Source organism: Varroa jacobsoni, unplaced genomic scaffold (genome assembly GCF_002532875.2).
Source record: "Varroa jacobsoni isolate VJ856 unplaced genomic scaffold, vjacob_1.0 contig01794, whole genome shotgun sequence".
Lineage (NCBI taxonomy): Eukaryota > Metazoa > Arthropoda > Arachnida > Mesostigmata > Varroidae > Varroa > Varroa jacobsoni.
In genome coordinates, this window is record NW_019214695.1 from 1 (window position 1) to 7,649 (window position 7,649).

Below are 7,649 nucleotides of genomic sequence, written 5' to 3' on the forward strand. Positions count from 1 at the left end.
GTATATATGCCACTCACTGAATCAGTTTTATATGGCTGGTGGTGAGCCACGAAGGTGTCTCGCGAAGGAAGAGCACCACACACATACACACACCCACACACACACACACACACACACGCACAAACATACACAGACACACCCGCCCGCAGTCTTCCGATACGGGCTGTTGTGATATATATATATTAAAGGATCGACTTTCGGGCAGCGCGTGATTCGTCACGTCACGCCGTACACTGATGTGACTACCACAGTTAGTCGACCAAGTCGACTGAATCAGCCTAGGATTCTCTGGAGTGAACGATTATTGGCACAGAGAGGCTAACGGGCTATGGCTGAAGAAGTTCACAACGACATTCGTTGCTGGTTGCAAATGCTGTTGTTCCCTGCCTCTGTGAATTGAAAAAATTCTCCCTCAATTCACTGTTGTAATTCCACGACGAGACGGTCCTCACCAACAGTATCAATTATAATCCTCGTTCTTGTTGTTGTTGTTGTTGTTATTGTTATTGTTATTGTTGTTGTTGTTGTTGTTGTTGTTGTTGTTGTTGTTGTTGTTGTTGTTGTTGTTGTTGAGTCCCGAAACGGCCGAAGCGCACCAAAGGCGGATCTTCAGTGCGTCCTTTTGATCACGGTAGCCACACATCCACAGCGTACAGAGGACAACAGTCAGACCGATCACTGTATAAATCAAACAGTTCTCCCCGGTATACCACTTGACTAAGGTCGTATATTTTTTCTAGCCCTGCTCGCTATTACACGCTTATCGATAACTGATGATTGTTACAGACTGTCGCCAAGTCAGTCGATAACGATAACAACAATATTAATGATCTTATTATCTACGAAACAATGGGCGTTCAATTATTTGTCGATAATATGCCAATAAGAGCGTCCAAATTATGGTGTAGAAATAAATGTGCAAGGGTCTCGTCTTCTTCAGTGTTCCAACGACGCTTCTTGCGCTGTTCTCGATGGCATGTATTTAGTTGTGTTCGTCATTGAAGCGGCACTAGTCAGCTACACACATCGAAACAGCTCCGAAGTACTTGTAAACAGCAGACCGTGGTCAACGAACGGTAATATACCTTTCTAGTGTGCTATTCAGCCGTTGTTATCGGATTCGGCTGACACTGTTGCAGGGGCAACAAGATTTTCATCGAGGGTGAACGTAGGCACGGCAGTTAAACGTCGGAGAGGTGGCCGAAATCCTGCTGTCTTTTCCCGTCGTAATGTAGACACTATACAGCTTTATTATCGCAGATATCTTGTTAGAGATGCCTATATCCCGGCCGGTGCCGGTCGTCGACTAATAGGGAAGGAGCGCCTCACCTAACCGACGACGTCGACTAGGTGCTATGTTCGCTTACGTTTGCCGCTTAATGGCGTTGAGTCGCAATAGCACGTACCGCCCAAACACAGCCGTAGCAATACCGTGCCTGCGCTCCGATATCCCCGAAATGCCGTCCGGCAGAACTGAGATAGATACGTTATACCTCGCACTTTTTTCCTTATTCACGCACAGACAACTAGACACTCCGTTTTTGCACAAACGTGAATAGTAATCACTCAGTGAAAGTAGCGTAAAATAAATCGCCCTCGACCTATCGCCCTGCTACTCGCTGCTGGCACAAAGCCACCGTCGAACCAAACGAATTGCAAATGGCGGTTGAAGATCTCAGTGCGGCTGAATAACGAACGCCATCTTGGACGAATGAATGAATACTTTATTTACACATGACGCCTAAAGGGCGATTGAGCAAATGCTTGGAGAGGGAAACCCGCTCCATGTTGTCATCATCCGAGAGGGGTGTAGCTCGAAAAAACTACTACTACTACTCATTGCTGCAACGGTCACTCCTGCTTGTTTTCGGGGTGAATTGGTGGACTGGTAGGATTGGCGCGTTCATCGGGGGTGCCGCGCCACCTTTCGTCGACGGCCAGGGCCGTATTAGCCATTGGCGCTATTGTCGCTGCCGGGGGTGTTCGACTGAACAACGGTAAAAGTAGCCGTTAGCCAAGTTAGCCAGATTATTAGATATCTTGCGGTGGAAAAGAGACACCTGAAACTATGTTCAACGGCAGTATCGGACGTTTGTTAGTTGTGGGATTTGAACAATTACGGCATTATTTTTTCAAAATGTGCGACTGGGACGCTATTTGAGATAAATCGTTTATTAATATATATATATATATATATATATATATTTTTTTTTTTTTTAAGTATTTAGTTTTAGGTATTTTGTGCGAGCTTAAGGGAACTTACATAGTTCAATCTTGCTTCAAAAGTTTGTTATGATGGAATTGTTATTATTTGTTATTTTCATGCGGTCGGGAAAACAATCGTTAAGCAGGAAAATACCAGTAGTTATTTTTAAAACATTGAGCTAATTAATATGGCATCTTTAGCGTATTGACTGATGCTTGTTTTTTTATACTTTCTGTTATTATTGTATTGTAATCGACGTAATCCAGCATGTACTCTGTATACAGTGATGGACAAAGCAGGAACCAGTATAACTGAGTTTTCTACATATAGAACCATTTTGAACCACGTTCCTATTCCCTCTTTTCATTTAATTATCTATATTATTTCTTAGTGGAATTAAAAAGTTGCAAACGGTCCTCTGTTATGTTGGCTTCAAATTTAAAGAAGTATTTTTAATCAGGTTGATTTGATCATCTGTTTCCCGTTATTTCTACTCCCCAAATAAAGAAATCAACCAGCTGGAAATTGAATGGAAGCTGCGTATCCACGACCCACAGAATGCTCTATAAATATGCGGGCAAAGATTACCATCAAAAAGGTCATCACACGTTTAAGTCACGTCATGTTAGAATGAAATGCAGTTTACTTTAAAATATAGTTTGCTTTATCCATTGAGCTTCATTTGGATAGCGTGTTACAGCCAGGCAACGAACTCTAGCTCCATCTCTAGGATACATCAGGCCTCAGAATTTCTACTTCGGCGAAAATTATCCTACCTTTTATTGCTCAGGGCCACCTCCTGGCTTGTTTTGTTTTTCCTGAAATCACGATCTGAAACGCCCACTTGCATGACTTAGCTGTCTAGCAGAATATCTTATGATTCTTACGGTTGTAGTCGAAAAAGCTAGGCGTCTTATTGCAAAAATCTCTGTTAACCTTTGAAGTTGCCAATGGTGTTAGCGAGATTCGTAGATGACGAAATCTGAGGAGCACTCGGTAATACTTTATAGAGAAATGCACGATAACATTAGAGGGACCATCGAAAAAGCAGTTTGTGCTGCTGCTGCTGATTGTATTCGTCAAGGTTATGCGTGTTTATTGCCGTTTGCAGTAACGGCGTGACGTGCCTTCGTAATAATCACCAAAAAGCTAAGCGGAATTAAGCAGTCGACAGAGCAGTGTTTACATGTGTTATACAAGTGTTTGACTGAGAAGTTCGCCTTCCGTTCAATGGCGGCAAACTGCATTACGAGTGAGTGTAATCCTGGCTGTGTTGCAAAACCCTGTCAAACCTCATTCAAAGCCATCCTCGGGTCGGAAATTCACTCTCTACGCTACGTTCCTGTTCCTAACTGCTGTTTTTTTTTAATCGCACGAACCATAGCATATTCCCTAGAGAGCTAAAAGTCTCTTAGTGAGTTTAAATCATCAATGAGCAAAGCATCAATAACTGACAAGTAGGTAGCTCAAGTATATACAATATCTAAATAAAACAGTTCAAACAAGAAACAAGCAACGGTAGGACTGCATGATTCCTACTTAGCAAAACATACTACATAAACATCTGAAGCGACAGGAGGCCTTTATGAAGTCGGGAAGACAAAAAATCGATTTTTACATTGGCCCAGTTCTGTCTGCCTACTCTCTGTTTCTGTTGGCCCCAAATAACCCATTTTAACCACTATATGCACCCAGCATATGACAACGAAGGGTACATTTGAAAACCATGTACTATAGTCATGCTACATCATGCCGATGCGTGCACGACGTCCTAGAATATTAATGGAGTATAACCAACATCGACACATTCACAATAACCACTGCGTATGAATGAACAGTACATGTAGTGATCTTTATATTGATGAGTTACGTGTAAAGGTCGAGGTTAGTGAGGTTTTTGTATGCTTCACTTTCTCTGAGACCAATCTAGGTGTGGGGTAAAGCCGCAGCAGAGGAAGCTGACGTCAGCACCACACAAGATGCGGTTATTCTATAGATATAACTATTCTATCTGGGTAGTATATAAATCAGCTTGATACGGTCTCGGACAGATTAAGTCATACACGTATACACATGCGTTTGAAGCAATTATTCAGATCAGTTTGTTCGGAAAAATAGATTTGGGTCTCTTTGACAGAAGCGGTGCAATGATCGGTCACGTAGATATTCCATCGTAGCCGTTTAGTCACAGCTTCGGATTTTCCAAAAGATATAACCAAAACATTGTTATTTTCAGTCTCATAGACGACATATTCCCTATAGCTATAATGTTTAGCAGAGAAAATTGAAGAAGCCCAGCTCATGTCCGGCGTTGAGATAACACGAGCGACTTGTGCCATCGTCGCTCAAAATGTCGTTGCTTTAGATAATTGCGATCAGTTCAGCCATTGGTTTTGCACTCGATGGGTCACTTTCGCAGAAGTCCTCATTCATTTGCTATTGAGATAGTTGTGCTGGCGAAAAACATCTTAAAGACTGCATTTTTTTCAAAAACAATAATGACAATAGATAAGCAAAATGCATAAGCAGAATAGGTCGTCGTTGGGCATTAAAATCAACACTATAGAACTGGTAACAGTATAGTTGGGCACCCCAAAATTAGCTGTCCGTTAACTCATGCTGTTGTTAGGAACTAACGTTTTTGGAGCCGAGCTAGGTAATAATATAAAAAAAAAGAAAAATCTATACAGAATTCGTTTTACAACAGAGATGCCCTTTATTGATGTAGCCGATGTTGATAACCCGGATTATCTTTTTCATATATTACCGTTTCCTTTCCTGTCCTGTAGTGTATGTAATATTCTCATATAGAATATACTATATAATTATTCTACATGAAATGAGCATTACATTTTTTTTCTTCATTCTTATTGGCAAACCGTATCGGCAGACTCTATTTTTCTTCATTGATATCGTTCGATTTTTATTGCTCGCAAAATTTAGAGTTTATATATATGACTAATTGTACGACTGCCTAGAAGAATATAGTATGATCAATTGTCTTTTCCTTTATCGTCTTATTATGTCTATTGAATTATTATATTTCGCCATTGAACGACAGAAGTGTGTAACACCTCCGGCTCTACACCCATCTATTTTTGGCCCTATTTGGGACTAAATTTGGTCCAATTAAATTAAGATTTAGTATACTATTAATACCAAATGTCCCTGTCTGTGTGTCGCATTCAATAGCAATACCTAATTTCCCCTAATTTTTGCGTATAGCTTACCTCACAATTATGAATTTTGTTTTTGAGAGTTTGTAGCATGGCTTTTACTTCGGTGTTTTTACCTTGCTCACATCCTTAGCGTACAATCTAACGTTGATCTCCCTTAACATATTATCAACTTGTTTTTTTGTATTAGCTTTCGTTGTCTGGCCCCTTATGACATCTTCGCTTCCCCCACTGTAGCCTAGAAATTATCAACGGCGTTGAAAACGTGTAACGGGCGTTGGATCGCAAAACAAACCATTTCTCCTTTTCTATATTGGGTTTAAAATGCTTTCAAGTTACACGTCTGGTATTGCTATAGTTGAGCACGGCTTCGAACGGTCGGCCATTCCTAATCCGAATTCCGAATTTAGGCCACCGCCGGTGTGCCTACAATTAGTAGGCAGGGCCTTTGCCATCACTCTGGAACTCTGTATTGGGTTCAGACTACTCAGTCTGAACCCAATGTACGTGTTATACTCGGAATCGGTTGGTTTATGTCACTGCAGGTACAAATAAACTTTTCTTCTTGTTTGCTATAGATATCTTGCAGCTCCCATTCTTTTTTTTTATAGAAGTTGTTGGTTTTTACGTATTTTCTACTTCCTATTAGAAGGTACCCTTTTTAAAACGCCGGCATCATTTCCTGTTTCGGCTTAAGAGACAGAGTGAATGATTTTTCGGTATTTATTTTCGTATTTGTATTCTACTGTATTTCCCTGCACCTTGGCGGGTTCCCTTAGCTATTTAGTTTTCCTCGGGAATCTTATGGTCGCATACTTTGTTTCATGACGTTCTTTTTCAACCATTTCACTAGGTATATTTTCGTATTTACTATTCCATGTGATAGTTACCATACCATGAACAGCAACCATGGTATTATTTTAGTGTTGCGGTACATAGACACCCCTTGAGGTTACCTCTCCACAGACTATGCTTCTGCGGCACCCCTATTATTGTATACAGCTCTTTAAAGAAATCTATTTAGGCGGCATCCTGTTCACGATCAGGCCGGATATACCATATCGCACGCCTTTGTTATGCCTAAAAAAAAAAGATGAGTTTGTTTTTCATTCTGCCTATCGAACCCAATTTACGGTTTCCTTAAATACGAATAAATTCTATTTTGCAAGGGCTTTATCACTGAGCGAACCGAGCCAATACGTTCAGGTTCACTCAGTGATAAAGCCTTTTTTCCAGAAGTTAATTACCATGTTATAGCTAATAGTAAAATTCTACGGTGATCCGTTCCTTTCATCATTTTGGCAATGGAACTATGCCTGCCTATAATTTCTGTCTATTGAAATGGTGAGCTTTATACCACAATATTATTATTCAAAACCTTTATATTATTTCCTGTATACGTACAGTATGATCTTTGCGGTTTAGTTTTGGTGTGGATCAGTCGAATTCATATTTGATCAGACTGTAAGATAGGAACTATGAATAAGCAGTCCAGCAAAAGTCAAATTGATAGGATCCTACAACTGCAAGAGCTGTCGACTATGACCTCGGCACAGCTGGATAACGTCTTTTATTTAAAATGGCCTTATTATATTCTTTGTGCTACCGAATAATCGTAACACGTAACGCATCTTCGCTAGTAGAAAAATAAGCTTGTATAATAGGAAAAAAAACCTGCTGCTTATGGTGGTTATTAAGGTAGTTGGCGGCAACGAATAGAGGACCCTATAATTTGTATAATCTCTATTTTAGCGATGATCTATTTTAATAGTCCGCCAACGTAAGTGCCTCGTAAAAGATAACCAGGCTCGCCTATTGGTGAGCCGAATCAGTGAGTTATTTCATAAACAGAATTTTCACTCCATTTGCGATCGAAAACTCTAATACGGATGAACGAAGGTACAGTAAGTGACTCACGCAGGGACCGGCTGGAGATTGAAGACCCTTTTCAAAGTGACGAAGTTCTGTTATTTCCTTCTTCTGATTAGCAACGGTTTCGGGAAAAGGCCGACCATCGATGCTATCGCAGACGGCGATAACAAACCAGATGCGTAGCCTTATTTTGGTGCTGGGCCAGAAGAAACGTGGGCAGCTATTTTGACTGGTGCCAAAGCGTCAAGATGGCATAATAGCTTTGCCGAAGAAGAAGAAGAAGAAACAGCAACGGAATGAAAGGCTAAGCTTGCAAACATAGCCAGTGTACATTAAAACTGCGATAATTCGTCGTGAAAAAAACTTGACAGCCTTCTCGGTTCGAGGTTTGCTGA

General features: G+C 40.7%; 1 long non-coding RNA gene across 1 annotated transcript; it reads right to left on the reverse strand.

Annotated features, from left to right (window-relative positions):
* Positions 1-6: 6 nt before the first annotated feature.
* LOC147751889 (uncharacterized) lies at positions 7-3,324 on the reverse strand. Its single transcript, XR_015315642.1, has 2 exons — positions 2,983-3,324; positions 7-2,066 (listed from the first exon to the last, which is right to left on the reverse strand). It is a non-coding gene; the product is annotated as an uncharacterized LOC147751889 (long non-coding RNA).
* Positions 3,325-7,649: the final 4,325 nt, after the last annotated feature.